This window comes from Mauremys mutica, chromosome 3 (assembly GCF_020497125.1).
Source record: "Mauremys mutica isolate MM-2020 ecotype Southern chromosome 3, ASM2049712v1, whole genome shotgun sequence".
NCBI lineage: Eukaryota > Metazoa > Chordata > Testudines > Geoemydidae > Mauremys > Mauremys mutica.
Genome location: NC_059074.1, coordinates 19,122,295 through 19,143,250, shown reverse-complemented (window position 1 = coordinate 19,143,250; position 20,956 = coordinate 19,122,295). Strand labels below are relative to the sequence as shown.

At 43.8% G+C, this 20,956-nt stretch overlaps 1 protein-coding gene and 1 long non-coding RNA gene across 5 annotated transcripts in view; one reads left to right on the top strand and one right to left on the bottom strand.

The window, feature by feature from the left end:
• LOC123367428 (protein eva-1 homolog C-like) overlaps positions 1 to 20,956 on the top strand; it is a 304,747-nt gene that overhangs the window by 248,257 nt on the left and 35,534 nt on the right. The window lies entirely within an intron of this gene.
• On the bottom strand, positions 708 to 2,828 carry LOC123367429. The gene is made up of 3 exons (XR_006578458.1): positions 2,608 to 2,828; positions 1,503 to 1,641; positions 708 to 1,142 (listed from the first exon to the last, which is right to left on the bottom strand). It is a non-coding gene; the product is annotated as an uncharacterized LOC123367429 (long non-coding RNA).

The following is a 20,956-nucleotide window of genomic DNA, read 5'->3' as shown; positions in this document are numbered from 1 at the left end:
AAGATTGACCTCATTGGTTGTAAAGCAATTTGGGATTCTTTGTGGTGAAATGTGCTATATAATGTAAGACAAAAACAATTGCATATCACCAGCTGTGAAAGCAAACAGGGAACACGTACAGAAATGCCACCTTATACTAACACCAGCCTGAGTTGATGGATAGCTACCAAACAACGTATATCTTTTAAATCACAGTATCATAAGTAAAACTAATTATTATTCTGAGGCTATTCCTGGCAGCTCAGTCGAGTAGGTTTTCATTCATTTTTATTGCCAGAATGGTGCAAAGAGCCGTATTTCATCTGAGAATTGGGCCCTATATGTTCATTATTATTATTATTATTTACTATTAGCGCTTTGAAAGGATATAATCTGTGGAAATGTTAGAACGTGAGATCAAAGAAGCTAACCCAAAAAGGAAAACACAATTAATACGCTGGCCAGTTGTGGGGGAGGAGAACTGAGCTCTGGTTTCAAACCTGTGGTCCTTTCAAAAGAACTCCAAAGCTGGGAGTTAAGAAAAGCAGTATTGCTGTCTTTTTGCAGAGCTGGTTGGCAGGAATGTGTTGTCTGGCAGACTGAGGCAGTGCTGCTTTGGGCCAAAAAGGGGAGTGTGCTGTCTCTTTAAAAAATCTGTCTGCCACTGAGTGCTAACAGACTGGACTTCTCTGCTGGTTCCTTTTCCAGGCTTGTCTCCACCTGGGTGTGTGTTTTGGGGGTGTGGGAGGGGGCTAGAACTGGTGTGGGGTGAAATGGGGGGGGGATAAAGGAAATGAGACAACCTTTTCCCTCTCACTGACTCAACCAACCCACCAACTGTTTCCAGTTACTCAGCAAGCAAGCCTGGATCTGCGTGTATGCGTGTGAAGCGTGTGGAGTCAGTGACAGACATGAGCTGAGCAGAGTGGCTGTCCTTGGTGGCCTGTGTTATTAGATGGATGCTCGGGCATTCCTGCAGTGACGATTTTTTAATTCACTCATTTGGGAGGCTGCCATCGGTATCACACTAATAGTCGGGTTTGGTTTTCTTAAACTGGGAAAGCAGATGTGGCATTCTGCCTGGATTTGTTGCTGGTTACAATCCTCGGCTTTGTCCTGTGCATGCACTCGCTGTGGCTCTGTGGTTGCTGTCACTGTTGGTGCTGAAGAGACAAATTGAACAATTTGTGGCCACAACCTGTAGGAGCTATAGCCTAAAGAAAAGCAACCTCCCTCCATTCCCCCCATAACCATCTGCTGGAGAGAGGCCAGGGCACTTCACTTCTCATTGCCTTGAGTATTCAAAGGTAAGACTCAGACCTTCCAAACTTTGCAGTTGTTTTGTCTTTATCTAGGATCCAAGTGAAATTGGACTGGCCTCTTTTTGCTCCTATTGTTTAGAGATTGTTAGAGCTGACTTGAGATGCTGCACTGTCACCTAGCTAGTCAAAAGTAAAAGCAAAATATTGATGTTCCCAGAGAGTAAAATACATAATCAAATGTTTTGCAGCTAAAGGACCCACCTGGGTGTAGCTGATGCTGTATGGTTTGTATATAATTCAGTGAGGCAATTCCAGGGGCATGCAATTTCCTCTTGCTCGTAGCATTTCTTCGCTGTTACTTCTTTTCTTTTTCTTCTTGCTTCACTTGCTCTGGTCTCTGCTTTAAATTAAGCCCCCCTATAAATGTGTGCTTTCTGATTATTGCAATCTGCCTGTCTCTGAATAGTAGGTCATTTCCTTCCTCGCTCTCCAAACCACTACACCTCTGCTTATGGGAAAAGGAAGGTGGTTGGCTTTTTTCTTTGCTATGCCTGTAATTACTGCCTTTGACCCTCAGGCCCATGGGATAAGATCTTTCTCAAATCCAGATTGTCATGTTGAAGTGATTTACTTGTCTCATCTTTCAGAGCCCCCTTCTCCCCATTACCTCTAGCTGATTCTGTATGAAAGAACTTTCTTTCTTGCTGTTAGAAGGACTCCCTCAGTCTGTTTGAAATGTCAGGTTCACATGTGTCTTTCATAAGAGGGATTTGGGAGACAAGAACTCCCCTGGAAGGGTTTGGGCCTTTTTTTTTTTTTTTTTTTTTTTGGTTATTGAGTTTGTCACTGGAGCGTAGGACAGCTGATGAATGTTGTGCATGAGATGGATGACGGACTTAACAGCTTTGTATGCTCTGTATGTAGCCTGCTTTAGTCACCTCTAATGTGTTAGCAATGTTCTAAAGTGAAGCGAGTGCTCAGGCACAGCATGGTGACTGAGCAATGCCGCATTGTGCCCAGTGCTTGTGAGAGGGGTCTTGGCCACTGACTTGGAGCTGGTGGGGCTGGAATAAATAGAGCTGGGAACACTAGAGTTTCATCTGTGCCAATAGTCCCATATTGCTAGACTGGTTTTAAGCACATTCCCCATGGATTTGCCATCTCCATTCATCACATTCATGCATATCCTGGTTAAGATGGGAAAAGTTCTATCCATCACACCAGCTTTTCTTACATTTCTTAGGGTTTCTAAAGAGCATCTAGGGACCAGGTGAAACTGAATTCCTCTACTTATCCACAGAGCAGGGACAGCACTCAACACTACCCTATCCACTGTCACTGATATGCCTTAGCCATCACCTCTTACCTTGCTATCATCAGGGCCTGTAGGGTATACACAGGGTACCACAATATCGGAGCATCTGACAATCTTCTGGCAGGTAGCGTGAGGAACTGAGACACGCCGTGACTTGGGCATGGTCACACCAGAAGTCTTGGGCAGAGCAGGGAATTGACCCCAGATCTTTTGAATCGTAGCCTAGTGCCCTAACCATGGGTCATCCTGCCTCGCTAACTAGCCTACTGGGGTAGTTGAGTCTCCCTGGCCAGTGTTAGAGAAGCATTGCCTGATGGTCAGGGCACAGAGCTGACTGGGAAACTGAACCTCCATTTGTAGTTTTGACTCTGAAATTGATTCTGTCTGTGGCCTTGGCCAATTAACTTCCCTTTCTGTTTCTTCAGCTGTAAAATTGATACACCTGGTTTTCTAGCACCGAGGGTTAATGAGTTAGTGTTTGTAGATCACTCTGAAGCTGAATGCATAGATATTATTCATTCAGTCCTCGGTCTTTCTGCTGAGGCTGCTAAGAAGGGTGTTAATTATTGTCAGTTTATGAGATGGGTTCAGTGAGATAAGCGTAACCACAGAGAGCTATGTTGTAATTAACTAGGGACCGGCCAACACAGTGTTGATTTCCCTAGCGAGATACTCAGTTATTGTTAGCGTGAACTACAGCTACTGTTATTTACGGCCTCGGTTCAGAAAAGCACTTGAGCGCATGCTTAACTTTAAGCATGCATTTAAGCACCCTTCCTAAATAGGGATTCTCTCCCAAAATGAAGCCTAGAGTGTGGTGATAGTGATACTGTGCTCATATACGGTTGCAGCAGGTGGCTTTTCTGCTCAGCTGCATCATTCTAGGTGGAGTACTGGGAGGCACTGCGCCTCCAACAGGTAGAATGCTTACCTGGCTCCAGTTAGTAAAAGAGCCATTCACTTTGCTCCAATGCAACAGTAATAGTTCAAGACACTTTCAAACCTATATACAGAGCAGCGGGACTTTCATTGCTCCTATAAAACAAACAGATCAGTCCTTCAGGAACAAAACAGGGGGCCGGGGGTTGAACATATATTCAAAGAGGTCAGTTTCCTGTAGATTACCACCTGACAGCATCAGAGGAACTAAGACACAGATCTTCAAAGGTATTTAGGCACCTAACTGCAATGGGAGTTAGGCACCTAAATATCTTTGTGGATCTGGGCCTAAGCAACCACAGCATCAGTAATTAGACAACCAATATGCCCCAGGGAAACCTTTATGGTAAAGCCCTTGCTAAACAAAGCCACCGGACTGGTGCTGGAGTCAGATGGGCAATTAGAGCTTGGTGGTGGGATTAGCAGCATCTGATCTGTTGCGATAAGGGAGCACAAATTTGCATCTCTGGAGGGCTCCTTCCTGTGCTTCCCCTGGATCCCTGAGGCTCATGGATGTTCAAGTCTTGTTAGCCCTTTTCAGTGGCTGTAGGAATGTCTTTCCCTGAAGATACCTCATTCACAAGGGCTGAGACAACAAACTCACCAAGGTAACCAGATCCTAAGTGTGATTGTTCCCATTTCATGTGGGAGTGACTTTGCCACCATGGTGAAAATCATGCTTACGCCATTGTATCAGGTCTTGTTAGGATTTATCATGAGCTCGATTCCTTACATAGCCATGCAGCAAATGGGGAGGAAATAAGGAGCCTCCCTGCCTTTGTATTGCCTGCATACTGGTTGCCCAGAATAGCAGATGCTGGACTGGGGGGGAGCACAGGGGATGCTGTCAATATGCCCTCTCCCTCAGTGGGAACAACTCAGTAGAAAGGGGGCAGGGAATATGTGGGAAGTCTTAAAGAGCTAACAGGGTGATGGGATAAATGGGAGGGGAGATTGTGCCACAAATGCCTCCCTCCACCATGGGAGCTCCTGAAAAACCCTATTAATATGCTTACCATCCACCTTTTAAGAGTGAAAATTAAATGGATTTCCCCTTTGATGCTGGGAAGAGAAGCCTGTAAAGCTTTAAAGCGGGGACATTTTAGGCTATTTGAAAGTGCAATTCTGTCCTGGTTTGAATTGTCCAGTGGCTGGTAGTTATTTAATAATAATTTAAGATATACCTATCTGCCAGAACTGGAAGGGACCTTGAAAGGTCATTGAGTCCAGCTCACTGCCTTTACTAGCAGGACCAAGTATTGATTTTTGCCCTAGGTGACCCCCCTCAAGGATTGAACTCACCACTGTGAGTTTAGCAGGCCAATGCTCAAATCACTGAGCTATCCCCCCCACTTATAGACTTTGTCTGCCTTTGGAGAACTTGTTTCCAAATGCCACCAAAAACTAGTTTCCAAAGCCAAGGACCAGATCCTAAATCAATGTAAATCACTGTTCAATTTAAACCAATGGAGCAGTGGTAATTTATACTAGCTGAGAATCTGTCCCTAAGCCTTAACGGACAAGTGAAAGGATTCACTCAGGTAGTATTTATTGTGTAGTGAGATTACTGTTGCACCACCCCCTATGCAGCTGTTCCACCAGCCCAGTGTATTTTTATGGACGCATGAGCTTACTATAGGCACTTCATAAATCAAGTTCTGAAAGCTCATACTTTTTTGGGGTGCGTGGGTGGGGGGGAACTTGGCAATATTACAAGTCAACTAAAAACTGAGACAAACTGGGATTGGACCAACAAGGAAAAGCTTTCCAGGGACCAGCGTTCTTGTAAGTAAACAGTAGCTTGAGTGGTTGGATTGCGTGCATCTTTTGGCAGGGCCAAAGTTGCATGCTTATTAATAATGATTATTTATTTCACCAGTCTGAGGCTGCTCTGTCTCTGCAGCTGTGCCCTGAAGCAGAGAAGCGAAGAACAGGCAATCCAGCCCGACTGCTTAGGTTTTATTGGAAAGCGCTGCTTTCATTGTGAGAACAGCTTTTTACAGCTCGTCTGCTCCAGCAGCCCCTGCTTTGCTCTCAGGAATGCGAGGGACTGGAGGAGAAAGGAGCTGGGTAATGTGATTTTGATTGGAACTCTGTGGGGGCACCAAATAGGGTAGAAATGAGAATAAGAAAATAATAAACCATTCTAGTAGGGTAGGAGAACTTTGAAAAGGTCCATGGTAATGGGAATTTAATGGGAGATTAGCTCCTCTTTTCTACCATTCCCTCCAGTTCTTATCATGGGCTTTCTTGTGTTTTGTAGCCCTAAATACAGCGTTTGGAATGAATCTGCCTCCTTCCAAAGTCCAAGGCAGTGTGGAGCTTGGGTTTTGAACAGGCCCCTTTCTACTTGCATTGCCTTTCGTGGAACATGCTGTTCAGTGAGGACCACCCTCAAAGATCTTTGTTAATTGTGGCTAGTGTGGTAGCAGCAGCAGAAATCTTTGTATCAGTGATCCCAAGTTTTACGTTCTCCGTTATCTTCTGTGCTGACGCTAGAGAAAGAGTATCTTGTCTGCCTCGCTTCTTTTTCCCTTTGCCTAGCCAAGACGATGCATTGGTTGGGCATGGAATATAAATGATTTGTCTTAAGCTCTACACAGCGTCCACAGCTAAAACAACTATGCTGCCTGCCAGAGTCAGATCGCTGCTCTCACGTTGCAGGATGTTTGGCTATTTAGTTTTTGGCACTCTGCAAAATTGAGCAGATGATTTATAAACTCCAGTCCAGATTCTGCCCTCACTTACAACCCATGCAATCATATTAACTACAGGGGGATTGTGCAGGACTTGAGACATGGTAGAATAAGGCCCTCAGTGGTCCCCGCTTCTACAAATGGTCAAGCAGGAAAGAGAGAGAGAGAGAAATGGGCCTGAGCTGCAAAATTCAGCTGTGGATTTGAACTTCCCCAAGGGTTGTTTGTGATGGGATCCAGGGGGTTACTGTGGGCCCACCTTTAGTGGTAAAGAAAAAAGAACATTTCATTATCACTGGGTAACAACACAAAAAGTTAAAGGCTTCATTGGGACAAGGGACTTCTTTGTCAAGGGCCAGATGGTTCCCCACGAGCAGCATGTAGCAGTCACAGTTCTTTTCAGCATGACATTGTGTTTGCTTGTGGCCTTATTGCTTTTACATGATTGGACCATGGTAATTAAATCTTCAGCTTTCTCATGAGGTATGTGGTAAATTAGGCAAATGTCTAAAGGCAACCCACCCTCCACCTAGACACTCTCACATATACGCTTAGCCCCTGGATATTCTTCATGCATTGTGGACTTGTATGGTTGATCCCAAAGTTGGCCTGTAGTTTATTAATTCTGGTTTTGTATAGCTCAACTTTCTTGCCTGTGTCCCAAAGTCATGTCCTTTGCTGGTATTGGCCCAGAGGTTTACCAGTGCTTGCGTACTGGCCACAGCATGATATGATGGCTCGCAAACAGGCCTCCTTCTCACTGCTGTACTGGAGAACAGAGATGAGTGAAGCTATGGGTAGTGTGTGGCTGAGGACACAAAGCCTCACCATAAGAAAGTGAATGATTTCTAGTCAGGGTACAGAGAATGTGTAGATAGCAAGACTGGACACAGGTTGGAGTGTCATGGTGGGTTGTGGGAACAGATAGGAAGACCAGTGATATTCAATGGTTGTGTGGGGCCTTTGGCCAGTGTTTTACTGGGGATGCCTTGAATTAACAACCGATGAAGCTAGCTAATTTGTAGTCTTCCTGGTACCTCCCAATGAGGTAGCTGCCTTGCTGTGGGCCATGACCACATGCTTTGTGTCTTAATGAGGGACATGCTAACAGGAGAAATCAAGATCAAGTTAAAGCTCTAGTGAAGACAAACCCTAAATGAGATTCTCCAACAATCGTAAAGTACTGGGCACTGGAGGACACTACTCATGTTGTTTTCTGTAGTACTGGAAAGCAGCCTGGTTCAGCTTTCCATGACTGCATGGCATTCAGGTCAAACCCGGCAAGGCAAACAGTGCATCTTTCAAGAAAACATCCTTTTGGGTTTCATTCTGGAACCAGATGAAATCTTCCTTCTCCAAGACTCTTGCCAGCACAGAAGAGTATTGCGTGCAATGAATGTTAATGTTCCCACACCCTTCCAAATGGCTGCTCTGGTGCAAACCAGGTTTGTCTGGAAGACAGAATTCTATCTGCATCCTACAATGCCTCAGTTGTGATGGTGGATTTAATTACTTTTTTTAACAATTAGGTGTTTACAGCATATTATTTTGTTTGACAGCAATGACAACCCTGTGGAAGAATGTACAGTATTACATATAAGAAGAGTGCTTTATAAGAGTAATGATTGTCTATCATGATTGTATTAGAAATGAGATGAAGGCACAACATTTCTCAGTTCTAGGGTGTTTTGGTTTGGGCCCATTTCTGATCTAAATACATGTGTCCAAATAAATGTTCATGCAACCACAAATGCAGACATGTACATACATATAGGACCAACTTTTCCTCTGAGTCTTTACCTGGTCTCCACATAGCATGTGTAAAATTGTAAGCACACACAAACACATAGGTGCAAACATTTGTGTGTGCACCGAAGCAATTGTAACACTTGACCATACACTAGTGCAAAAATGTGCACTTACAAAAGTCAGGTGCAGGTGCCAATTCTAGCATTTGCACTCATGTGAGTTGTAGAATGTTCATATATGTCTGCAAACTGTGCATGCACTTCTGGGCACTTGCTATTTTGTGCTTGAAGCTCAGAGCTCATAGAAATACCTGGGTTATGTTTGAGAAAATCAATGTGTTGCCCTAAATATTGAAATTTGTGATAATAATTGCGAGGATGTGAGGGAAAGGTATTATTTAGAATTTTTAATTATGAAGTTAAATATTAGGTTTTCATCCTGCAAGCACTCACCTGCATGAGTACCTTCATGCAGGTGAATAAACAAAGTCACTCAGTGGCACTAGCATGTGTAAAGTTACATACTTGCATGAGTGTTTGCAGGATTGGGGCCTTATTGCTTATCTACATGGGGAAGTTAGTGCGCAGGGAGATAGTGTGAATTTAAAGTGCACTAGCTACTCTGCAACAATTCCCCATGTGGACACAGTTACTGTGTACTAAGAGTGCCCTCAGGCAGTTTAGCTTAATACACTTAAGCATGTAGCAAATGTGCACAAAGATACTCAGAGGCCTGGTCTATACTACAAACTTACATTGGTATAACTACATTACTTAGGGGAGTGACAAATCCACACCCCTGAGTGACACCCTTTATCACAGAATCTCAGCGCTGAAAGGGACCTCAGGAGGTCATCTAGTCCAACCCCCTGCTCAAAGCAGGACCAATCCCCGATAGATTTTCCTCCCAGATCCCTAAATGGCCCCCTCAAGGATTGAGCTCACAACCCTGGGTTTAGCAGGCTAGTGCTCAAACCACTGTTATACCGACCTAGCCCCCAGTGTAGATAGTGCTTTGTCAATGGGAGAGCTTCTCCTGCCAACATAGCTAATACCTCTTGTGGAGGTGGATTAACTACTTTGATGCGAGGCGCTCTCCCATCGGCACAGTAGTGTCTTCAAAGCACTGCAGCAGTGCAGCTTTTTCAGTGCAGACGTGCCCTTAGTGTGCAGTAAGAGTGTTCACAGGGGGAGTTGGTGAGGAGTTGCTAGTACGTACCAGCTACTGTGGGCTTTTCCCTTTTACTGTGGACAAGCCCTATATCTGTAACAAATAAAAGACAAAACTAAGCGTTCCTGTGTATTTAGTCCCACCTTTTATTTCTGTTATCTGCGCCCACCTTTGATATCTTGAAATGGAATAAAACTACACTAAATAGAACATTTCTTGATGCTAAAATCTGTTGACCAGTCACCCTTCAACCGAACCTCGAAGATCCCCCGACCACCCCAGTCGGTCTGATGCTACGGCACGGTTAGAGTCCTGTTGCTATGTCTCTAGGCTGGGTGTCAGTTTATTTTATATACTGCAGATGTTTTGGGATGCTGTTTCTCAGACTTCAGGCTTGCTGTACATCGCTGCTTCTCTTGGGGCAGGAAGGTGGCTGGCAGAAAATACTCAAAAAAAAAAAAAAAGAAGCCTTTCACTGAACTATATAGGGAACCTGAGATGGGTGACACTTCCTTTGGGGCTTTACTGGAGAATTGATGCTGCTTGGAGTTTGGGTATGTGCTGATAATCTGACTACGAACTTCATCTACACCACTGAGTTATTGTTGCTGCTGCTGTTAGTTTGATTATTATTATTGTTTGTATTGCATGGACCACAATGCCACCGTACTAGGCGATGCACAAACACAAAACAAAAAGATGGTGGTCCCTGCCTCAAACAGCTTGCCGTTGTGTACAGTTGCCTGGTTTTACAGGCTCTTTTGGGTTTTTTGAGTAGTCAGGGAGATTGTTGTGCCTCTTACTCTTTATAGATGTAGATCATAGAATCATTTAATATCAGGGTTGGAAGGGACCTCAGGAGGTCATCTCGTCCAACCCCCTGCTCAAAGCAGGACCAATCCCCAACTAAATATCCCAGCCAGGGCTTTGTCAAGCCTGACCTTAAAAACCTCTAAGGAAGGAGATTCCACCACCTCCCTAGGTAACCCATTCCAGTGCTTCACCACCCTCCTAGTAAAAAAGATTTTCCTAATATCCAACCTAAACCTCCACCACTGCAACTTGAGACCATTACTCCTAGTTCTGTCATCTGGTACCACTGAGAACAGTCTAGATCCATCCTCTTTGGAACCCCCTTTCAGGTAGTTGAAAGCAGCTATCAAATCCCCCCTCATTCTTCTCTTCTGCAGACTAAATAATCCCAGTTCCCTCAGCCTCTCCTCATAAGTCATGTGCTCCAGCCCCCTAATCATTTTTGTTGCCCTCTGCTGGACTCTCTCCAATTTTTCCACATCCTTCTTGTAGTGTTGGGCCCAAAACTGGACACAGTACTCCAGATGAGGCCTCACCAATGCCGAATATAGGGGAATGATCACATCCCTCGATCTGCTGGCAATGCTCCTACTTATACAGCCCAAAATGCCGTTAGCCTTCTTGGCAACAAGGGCACAATGTTGACTTGTATCCAGCTTCTTGTCCACTGTAACCCCTAGGTCCTTTTCTGCAGAACTGCTTCCTAGCCACTCGGTCCCTAGTCTGTGGCATTGCATGGGATTCTTCCATCCTAAGTGCAGGACTCTGCACTTGTCCTTGTTGAACCTCATCATATTTCTTTTGGCCCAATCCTCTAATTTGTCTAGGTCTCTCTATATCCTATCCCTACCCTCCAGCGTATCTACCACTCCTCCCAGTTTAGTGTTATCTGCAGACTTGCTGAGGGTGCAGTCCACGCCATCCTTCACATCATTAATGAAGATATTGAACAAAACCAGCTCCCGGATCGACCCTTGGGGCACTCTGCTTGATACTGGCTGCCAACTAAACAAGGAGCTGTTACCTCAGTTCCCCTAAAAACCAACCCAGGGTCACACTTGTATTAGTTTTATTACGATGTCGCTGTTGGGTCAGATAGAAAAGAGATGGAGCTTATCCACACATGCACAGATTCACCGCATTCATACCTTCATGCACCCACACACTTACACAGGCGGAGAGTTACCAGAGACAGCATGGAAGCCGAGAAGCCAAAGTGTGGTAGGTCTGGTGTGTCCTCCTGCGGTCATGAATCCAGGCTGGTGAGCGGGTCAAGGAACAGCAGCTTGTGTGCATGCCTTCTTCCTTTTTCTGGAACTGAGTGGCTCCTGTCACGTACACTGAGTTTTTCTTCTGTGTCCGTCACCGAGAAGCATTCCCAGACCAGTTTCTTTCATGCATACCAGGTTCTTCTTTTCTTTACAGCACCCCATGATTGCCTTCTCAGGGCAGATTACATCAGGCACACCTGTCTCCTGTCTCTGGGCTCTTTTCTCCTTGCAGTTCCTCTCAGCCCAGTCCCACATACACTCCCTTGTTCACACTCCCTTATCTTCCCCACACACTCCCTCGTTCACACCTCTCTGATTGCATGATGGGATATTACAAAGCTTGGAAGTTCATACAAGTGGTAACTTGAAAAGGTTACACAGTTTGCAAAGGTTACAAAACTTAAAAGGCTATGTTAACAATAACTAAAGTTACAAAGTCTGCAAAAAGGTTGCAGAACTTAATGATACAAGTTACAGATCTTACAACAAGTACTCCTGTTTTTTTTATAACAGAAGCTGTTGATCACTGCCCTTTGAGCCCAATCGTCTAGCCAGCTTTCTATTCACTTTATAGTCCATTCATCCAGCCCATACTTCTTTAACTTGCTGGCAAGAATACTGTGGGAGACCATATCAAAAGCTTTGCTAAAGATAAGGAATACCATGTCCACTGCTTTCCCCTCATCCACAGAGCCAGTTATCTCATCATAGAAGGCAATTAGGTTAGTCAGGCATGACTTGTCCTTGGTGAATTCATGCTGACAGTTCCTGATCACTTTCCTCTCCTCAAAGTGCTTCAAAATTGATCACTTGAGGACCTGCTTCATGATTTTTCCAGGGACTGAGGTGAGGCTGACTGGCCTGTAGTTCACCGGATCCTCCTTCTTCCCTTTTAACATGGGCACTACATTAACCTTTTTCCTGCCATCCGGAACCTCTCCCGATCGCCATGAGTTTTCAAAGATAATGGCCAATGGCTCTGAAATCACATCCGCCAACTCCTTTAGCACCCTCGGCTGCAGTGCATCCGGCCCCATAGACTAGATAATCCCTTAGGATAAAAAATGAGGTTGCCACTTCTTAGATGAGAAGACAATTTCTCTCAGTGTAGAAACATTTCTGTAGAATTGACTTCAGCTACATTTGTTTTAGAATTTTCAGATTAGAACTATTTGCATTAACTAAACAGGAAACCAGTGTCTTGTGGTTTTTCTCCTTTGACTTCAGTTATTTGAATTTCATCTGTACATTGAAGAACATTTATTGCTCCTGATGTTTTGAAGTGCCAAAACCTCTAGATCTGTTAATACTAGTGTGGTGGATTACTTGTGGTGGATGGCTAATCCATCACTGTCAGTCGGTTGAGTTGCTGTGCTACTGATTTTTTTCCTTCCACGCATAGCATCAGTGATTGCAGATTGCTCCACAGTTTTGGGATGTCAAAACTGGTTTACCTGGGAATGATGTAGCTCTGCAGCTTTTGAAAACCTGGAGACTATATTCTTTATTGATATAGACAATGAGGTCAAATAGTAACTGAACAGAGAAAGAGAAAAAACATATTAGGGCTTTATGTATCAGAGGGGTAGCCATGTTAGTCTGGATCTGTAAAAGCAGCAAAGAGTCCTGTGGCACCTTATAGACTAACAGACGTATTGGAGCATGAGCATGAGCTTTTGTGGGTGAATTCGTCGGATATTAGGGCTTTGATTGTTTAGTTAGTCTTGTTTTATGTTTTTTTTCCAAATGGCTGCATTGTGTGTCATAAAGCATACAGTTAGAATTGACTGCAAGGGTCATCTAGTCTAACCCCCTGCCAAGAGGCAGGATTTGTCTGGCTGATCTGGTGTAGAGCTAGAGGTTCATATAATTAGTTAAAGGTGAATAGAAAAAAAAATCAAATATATTTTGCAAACTGTTTAAGAATCCAAATGATGACACTGTGCATATTGTGTATCTGTGTCATACAAGTGTGTGTGTATGCACCCACTTCACGTCTCAAAATGATTTTAAAGATATGCATATTTTCAAAGCACATTGTTGAAAATAGCCTCCTCCTTTGCTTATCTGTCAAAACTCCAGTGCCTCTAAATGCAGTGTAAAGATGGAGGGCAGGGCAACTCCCTTCACTGTTTTCAGTTTGCGATCTCCGCAAATGTTGCAGGAGAAATGAAACCCTAAATCCACACAGGGTGATAGTTGCAACCAGGTTTGCGCTGCCTTGTGTGAAGGGAAGTTGAGGATGATAAATCGTAGCCAGGAATCCTAGCTTTAGGTGTGATGCACAGTGCATGTGTGATTCCCATTAAAAATATAGTTACTGAGTGCAAATGAGAGAGAACGACAATAACAGAGAACTGATAGGCAGTCAGATGCTGCAGTGATGTGGGCTGATGTACGAAGATCACTAGCTAGAATAAAGCAGCCTACATGAAATGAACATATGCAAAATACTTTTGACCAGATTAAAGGGAGCAGCCTTTGCCCCTCTAGAGCTGAACTTAGCACCAGGTTTGTGTATACATAGATCCCTATATCATTTCCTAATTAACATCCCGTCCCGTGAGAGGGGCTTAGACTTTCCACCAATTTACATTCTTTTTCCCTTGGTGCAGAGGGCAGCCGTAAGAGCTGCACAATGGAACCTGGATCCTGACTGGGGCCTCTGGGCAGTACTACGATACAACTGATAAATAAGAATAAAAGACTAAAGAAAGGATAGTGGGGAAAGACAGATGATAAATGCTGGGAATGATGTGTGTAACCTCTGTCCCTTCTGTGCCCCCTCAAATTACAAAGGGGAATGTTAGTGGGAGGAAAGAAAACCAAACCTTTACTCATTGGATTTTCCCTGGCACAGGCTGTTTTTCAACTCGCTTTAACAAGGGAATGTAGCGAAAGTGCATGTTGAATGACATGATCAAAGAATATCACTGATATCCGAGACAGAGAAGGCTTGTTAGGTTGTTCAGTTTATCACCATGCTGATGTGGGATTGGTCCTTACAGTATATTTTCTAAGGCTGAGCTTTTCAAAGCTGGATTTAGACACTGCATTGCCATTAGTTTTTAATGGCAGCTGTGTCTCTAAATTCCCTAATTGGCTTTGAAAATCTCAGCCTATGGCTTTGTCCAATGCAGTTTAAATGAGGCTTCCACTACTTTACTTGGGAGTCAGTTCTGACAAAGCTCACTGTTAATTTCCCCCCTGAAATTCAGTCTAACTTTCTCTGCTTGACCCCACTGCTCCTTGTTAAAGGCCTGATACAACACTTAAGCATGTGCGTAACTAAGCATGTGACTAGCCCCACTGACTTTAATGTCCTTTGGCTGCCTGAAACCAGGTTCAACTCAATTTGTGCAAATCACAGCTTTCCTTGTGTACTCTTATGAATTGCATCTGGTGACTGAATCCTAAGCATAGACACACCTTTAGAATACTGGGGAAACTCACCTGAATGGCTTTGAAACATCAAATCCCACACAGTTGTCTTTAAAGCCCATAGATTCGTAGATCCATTGATAGATTCATAGAGCTTTAAGACCAGAAGAAACTTTTAGGTCATCTAGCCTGGTCTCCTGTGTATCACAGGCTATTACATTTCATCCCATTACCTCTTGCATTTGGCTAAAGCATACTTTCCAGAAAGGCATCTAGTCTTAATTTAAAGACATCAAGAGATTCTGAATCCACCACTTCCCTCGGTAGTTTGTTCCAATGCTTAATCACCCTCACTGTTAAAAATATGTGTCCAACGTCTCTAATTAGAATGTGTATTGCTTCAGCTTCCAGCTGTTGATGCTTGTTATACCTCTCTCTGCGAGAATGAAGAGTCCTTTAGTACCCAGTATTTTCTCCCTGTGAAGGTACTTACACACTGTAATCAAGTCACCTCTCAATCTTCTTTTTGATGAACTAAACCAACTGAGCACTCTAAGTCTCTCATTGTACAGCATTTTCTCCAGCTCTTGGATCATTTTTGTGGCTCTATTCTGCACCCCCTCCAATATTTTTAACATCCTTTTTAAAATGTGGTCATCAGAACTGTACTCAGTCTCACCAATGCCATGTACAGAGGTAAAATCTCTTCCCCCCCCACCCCATGCACTAGTCCCCATGCAAGGGTCCCATTAGTCCTTTTTGCCAGAGCACTGCACGGGGAGCTCATGTTGAGTTGCTTGTCCACTATGACTCCATAAGTCCTTTTCAGAGTCACTGCTTTCCAGGATACAGGCCCCTATTCAGTAGACATGGCCACATCATTCCTTGTTCCTAGTTTGCATTTGGCTGTATTAAAACACTTTTTGTTTGAATGGGCCCAGCTTGCCAGGAGGCCCAGAATGCTCTGTGTGACAGCACTGTCTTCATTATGGTGCTCTAGTTCCATCCATAACAGAGTCCGTCAGACTTCCTTCCCCCCTTCCTATTGTGGTGACTGACTGTTTGCTGACACTGGTTATGTATGCATGACTGTGCTACTGGATGTGCCCAGGTAATGATGCCAAACACACTGCGTGCAAAAGAGGTTCTCTGTTAATAGAGGATCTTTATATCTGAACAATTCAAGGTGATTTGTTTCCCCTCAGATTCTTTTATGAAAAGAGTTTTTAATCGGACTGTCCCCTCCACCCTCGCATTCATGCCCTAAAATAATGGTTTAATTTTATTTCAAAAAAAATCTCAGTTTCCATTATTTTATCCCATTAGCACTGCTTTTGAATTTATTGCAAGGAGTCCCAGGTGTGCTAACTTCATACTTCCTCAGTCCTCCAGGGGCCAAATTCACCACCGGAGTAAGTAGGCTGCCACTTCATTGATGTAATGACATTGTGCCTGCTTCCACCTGGGTGGAATTTACCCTTTCTTTTGAATCTGAAGCCAAGTCAGTGCAGTGCATGAAAGATGCCAGGAAAGCATAGACTTGCAACAAGCAGAGGGGTTTTTTTTGGTTCATGTCCTGAAGAAGGAGCTCAAATTGTGAGTGATGATTCAATAGAACCGAGGGGTGATCTGATATGCAAAAACACAGTCAAAATTACCCAAGAAAATTCTGGATTTAACCATTTCAAACAACTACTACTAATCATGTCCTTAGCTCTTATAGAACAGATTTGCTCTGCAAAATGCTTTTACAGATATTATTACTAATTATAACTCCCTTGTAAAGAAGGATGGTGTTGAGGCTACAGGGCTAGTTTGGCACTTGGAGGAGTTAAGTTCTGGTCCCTCCTTTGCCATAGGTTTTTTTTTTTATGGAACCTTAGAACAAATTTTCAAAAGAGCTCAGCTCCCATTTAGGCACTAGAATAAGTAGCCAGATTTTCAAAAGTGCACTTAGTGTGTGGGGTACTGAGCTCCTTGGAGAATCTGGTCCCAGTTGTGCATGTGAGCTATTAAAAATCTGGTCCATAATAGCTTTCTGCCTCATATCTATCTTTACAACAGGGATAATAATATTTCCCTTTCCTCACAATTTTTCTGGCTTGTCTATGTAGCATTCTCTGTGTTTGTATATGACCTAGCGCAGTGGAGCCCCCGTCTTGGTTGCAGCCTATAGGTGCTACCTCTGTATACATAACAATATTCCTTATTTTACAGTTGTAGACTCTGAATCAGATTGGTTAAGGGACCTGCCCAGAACCACAGATAGAGTTAGTGTCAGCCAGGATTGGGATTTAGAACTATTGTGCTTGTTTTTCTGTGTCCGTATGAGCCGCCAGAAGCTACCTCTTTTCTCTCACTTTGGGAATATTTATGAGACACACGAGACTTTTTGGTGAAATATGACTTGTCCAACGGTGAAGCCTGCCATGTGTTTTCACACACAACTTGAGACAAGAATGGAAAAGGTGTTTTGGTTTTTGGCAGACCTACCCTGATCTGATTTTTGGTTGGCTGGGTGGAATTTAAGACCTTTCCTCACAGTTAGCTTTACCCTTCAGCAAAAGATTTTGAGCCAGATTTCTTAGGCCAAGTTATACCAGCTCAGAAAGTGGTTGGATGTTTCTTGTGCAAGTGGAAATATACTGCCACATGGCCTGGGAGTATTCTTCATAAGATAAGTCTTAACTATTGGCACTGGAAACATAGGTGTAGATCCTTTACTGTATTTAGGTGCCTCACTCAAACTACCTTTGAAGATCTAGGCCAATTACTGAGGTGGCCTCCTTTCTATCAGCATTGGGCTTGTAGCACCCCATTGAGATGGCCCATGTAGCACCCCATTGTCTCACATAGGAAGGAAACACTGCAGATTAAGCCAATGCACATTGTTTGGAATACAACAGTATTCATTTTCCAGGGGAAAGAGATGACGGTGGCCAGTTGCGATGATTGTGATTAATAGGTCTGACTGAGGCTATTTAAAGACTCAAGAGGGAGATATTTTCCCCTTAATGGAGGATTTATTTGATTCAGTCAGATTATCAGATCTGGTTCTGTGGCCCTGGAGTATGTGAATGTAATACGTAAATCCAATTAACCCTGGTTGGGTCAGGTCAGTGGCCATATTTGCTGTGGTCTCTATCCTGTTGCAATCACACACAGATAAATAGTCACCAAACAGTTAATTGCTTCTAACATTTTGCTGCCCTACTCACACGGCTTGTTTTATTTTTATAAGTAGAAATCTAGTAATGGCAAAGGCTGCTGGAATTGGCAGCCTGAGGTCCTCTTCTTACCCACCAAACAGGTACAGCAGCATGAGCACACCACTCAGCTCCATCCATCCGTCTCTACCCTAGAGGGGCTTCGTCTTGGGGTCAGAGGCAAATGCAGTTCCCATTTTAGGTGCTCCATCAGTTGTATCTTTGGCTGCTAAGCTGTGACTGCCAACAAGGATGCCAGCCAGTACTAGCTATGGTAGTGAGCTTGTCTACTGGGAACTGGACCAAGAGCACCAAACCTTTTTCACATAGATCCAGCATGGGTCAGCATTCACGTTCCTGTCAGTACCCAGCCCAAAGCTAATGATTCAGCCAGCGGACCAAATTCGGTGATGAATCCTAGTCGCGTGCCACCTGAGGCATGTTGTGCTATGCTACGAAGAAGACCCCACAGCCATCAGCAGCTGCCTTTTCTGCCTAGTATTTGGCTAGGCAGATACGATACTCGGCTCTTTGGGGTAGGACTTCTTTTGAACCCCAATGTAGATACTGAAAGTAGAATACAGTTCTGCATGGGATGATAGAATATCTGGCTTAAGGACGGATCTGGGCAGTCTTTTTTTGATCCCTATCTCCATAGAACCTCCTTACAGCTACTTTGGTGGTGTCTCATCTACTCTGTGGGCCTGATCCAATGCCAATTGAAGTCAGTGGAAAAATTCCCAACGGGTTTTATATTGGTCCACTTACAAGGAATCATTAGGTTGATTAAGGAAAAAACCTTCATTTTAATTCTTGTATATTTTTCCCTCGGGTGATTACTATATTATTATTAAATTAATATTAATAGTACTTTTACCATAGCACCTAGAAATCCTAGTTAAAGACCAGAACTCCATTGTGGTAGCTGCTATACAAACATAGAACAAATGCATCTTTTTCTCTTGGATTGTTTCCCCGGTTTTCCCTTCTCATGGTTTCCCTGATATAGCCAACCAGTTTATCCCTTGCTGAAAAGGCCGTGATAACTAAACATCAGCAGAGGAACAGGAAAAAATAAAGTCTAACCCCACGTGGGAAACTGTGAGCTTCCCAAAATGGACATAAGGATAGGAGCAGAGCTTCCATCTTGCAGAGCATTTTTCATCTCCTGGGAGGCACTTTGGTGCTAGCCCAGCTCCATCCGACTATTAACACACATGGGAACCAGACATGAGAGTCTACATACATCAAAATCTTTGGGTAGCTTGGTTGCTTTGGTAGATGCACAGTTAGCATTTTATTTTAGCTCTCTGTGATTTATATAATTTAATTAATATATTAAAAAATAATAGTATAAAATATCTCCTGGGCGTAAATGGGAGCAACTTTAAGGGCTGAATTTGGCCTTGAGAAACTATTTTATCCCATCATCTGTCTCTTTAACCTGACAGCGCTTTGATGGATGAGGTGCCCAGGATAATATCCTGTAACAATTACTTGGGCTTGCTGTTTCCTCCCCAGACTCTAAAACATCCTTTTTCTTCTTTCTCTTTAAAGGGAAAGGAGTAGCAATGAGGAGAGATGTGTTGATATGTTTCCTTCCTGTTCCTGAGCAGTAGCAGCTCATTGCATTGGACTATGAAAATAGCTTGATTTAAAATGTTTAATTTAGATGGGTAGAATCCATTCTTCACTCTCTGCGGTGGGCAGGATTCTGTTCCCCCGTAGCTCCAGGGAAGTCAATGGGGTTTGCACAGAGGGCAGAATGTGGTCTGTTGCCCCTACGTACCTCTAAGTAAATCAGGTTCGATGTGCCATCAGCACAGCTGGAACACATGTAAAATGACTTAAAAGGGGGTTGTGCAAATTCTTTCCATCCCTTTCTGTTTGGAATATCAGCTCTCTCTGCAAACCAAACCTTCTGAATAGTTTTAAAGGACCAGATCAGTCTGTCTAAGAGATTCCTCCTCCTTACTGTCAGCCGATAAGCACCCAATTCTCCAGTAGTCCCAGAGCTCCCCACTTCTTTCCCATACACACCATTCTATGGGGGATTTGATTCCCCCTTTACAAACTCCCCATGTGACCATTATTCAGCAGTTCCCAACTTCTTCTTCCCTTTAGGGATTCTGTGACCTGCCCCACCGAAGGGCAATCTAGTCTTTCTCCTTGTGACTTAGAGGCAGCTGTGTTGAAAGCAAGTGTGCTCTGGCATGCGGGATGTTCTGGGGGTGCCTGTGTGCAGGGTGTGATATGGGGCATTCAGGATAAAGCAGAAGTGCTGCAAAAACTGCTAGACCTCACAAGGAGAATGGGAAAAGCTGGGAGGATTTCGATTGGGTCACAGAGTGGGAGAAAGAGAGCACCTGTAGCTCCGAGTTCTTCCTGTCTGGCTGAGCTTTTGTGTCTTCCTTGCTCCTGAGGTCAATTTGATCCCTACTGAAAGGGCTTCTATAGCTTACACTCGGCAGCCCAAGGGGCTGTTACACCTATGCACGGGCCAACCCCCCTGACCCCTAGGCATGCCCCCTCCTACCGGAGGCTCAGAGGGGAGGCAGATGTGCCATATGACATAGGGGAATACTCAGGAGGGCTGAACCCGTCGGCTTTTTATCTGCTTTGTGATCTGACCCTGAATCCTTGTTTCCTAATCCAGGGACTCTGTGAGGCTTGCCACAGTAGGAAAGGTACATTGGGATTCAAGGACAAGGAAATCACCCTGTCTAGATTCATAGGGTAAAACAAGAGGACAGTAACAAGGTTTGCTTTCTATTGACCAGTGTAAAGTAAGCAAAGCCTTATTCGTAGTTGAATGAGGAACACAGGAATTGCCACACTGGATCAGACTAGGGATTTATTTAGTCCACTGACCTGTCTTCAACAAGGGCCTGCAGCAGCTGTTTCAAAGGAAGGTGTAAGAAGCTCCACAGTAGGCAGATATGGGACAGTCTGTGTCTCACTTCAGGTTTCTTCCTGATCTCCAATAGTTAGAGACTGGCATAAACCCTGAAGCATGAGGTTTTATATCCCTTCCAAAAACCAGATCTTTCTACTCCAATCCCTCTTCTCCCTAATGCAACACCTGACACAGGCCTTTCTTTTATTCCAGGAAAGGTTTTAAATAGACAATAAATAAAACAAAATGACACTGTTTATCTAAGTTACTTATATGACG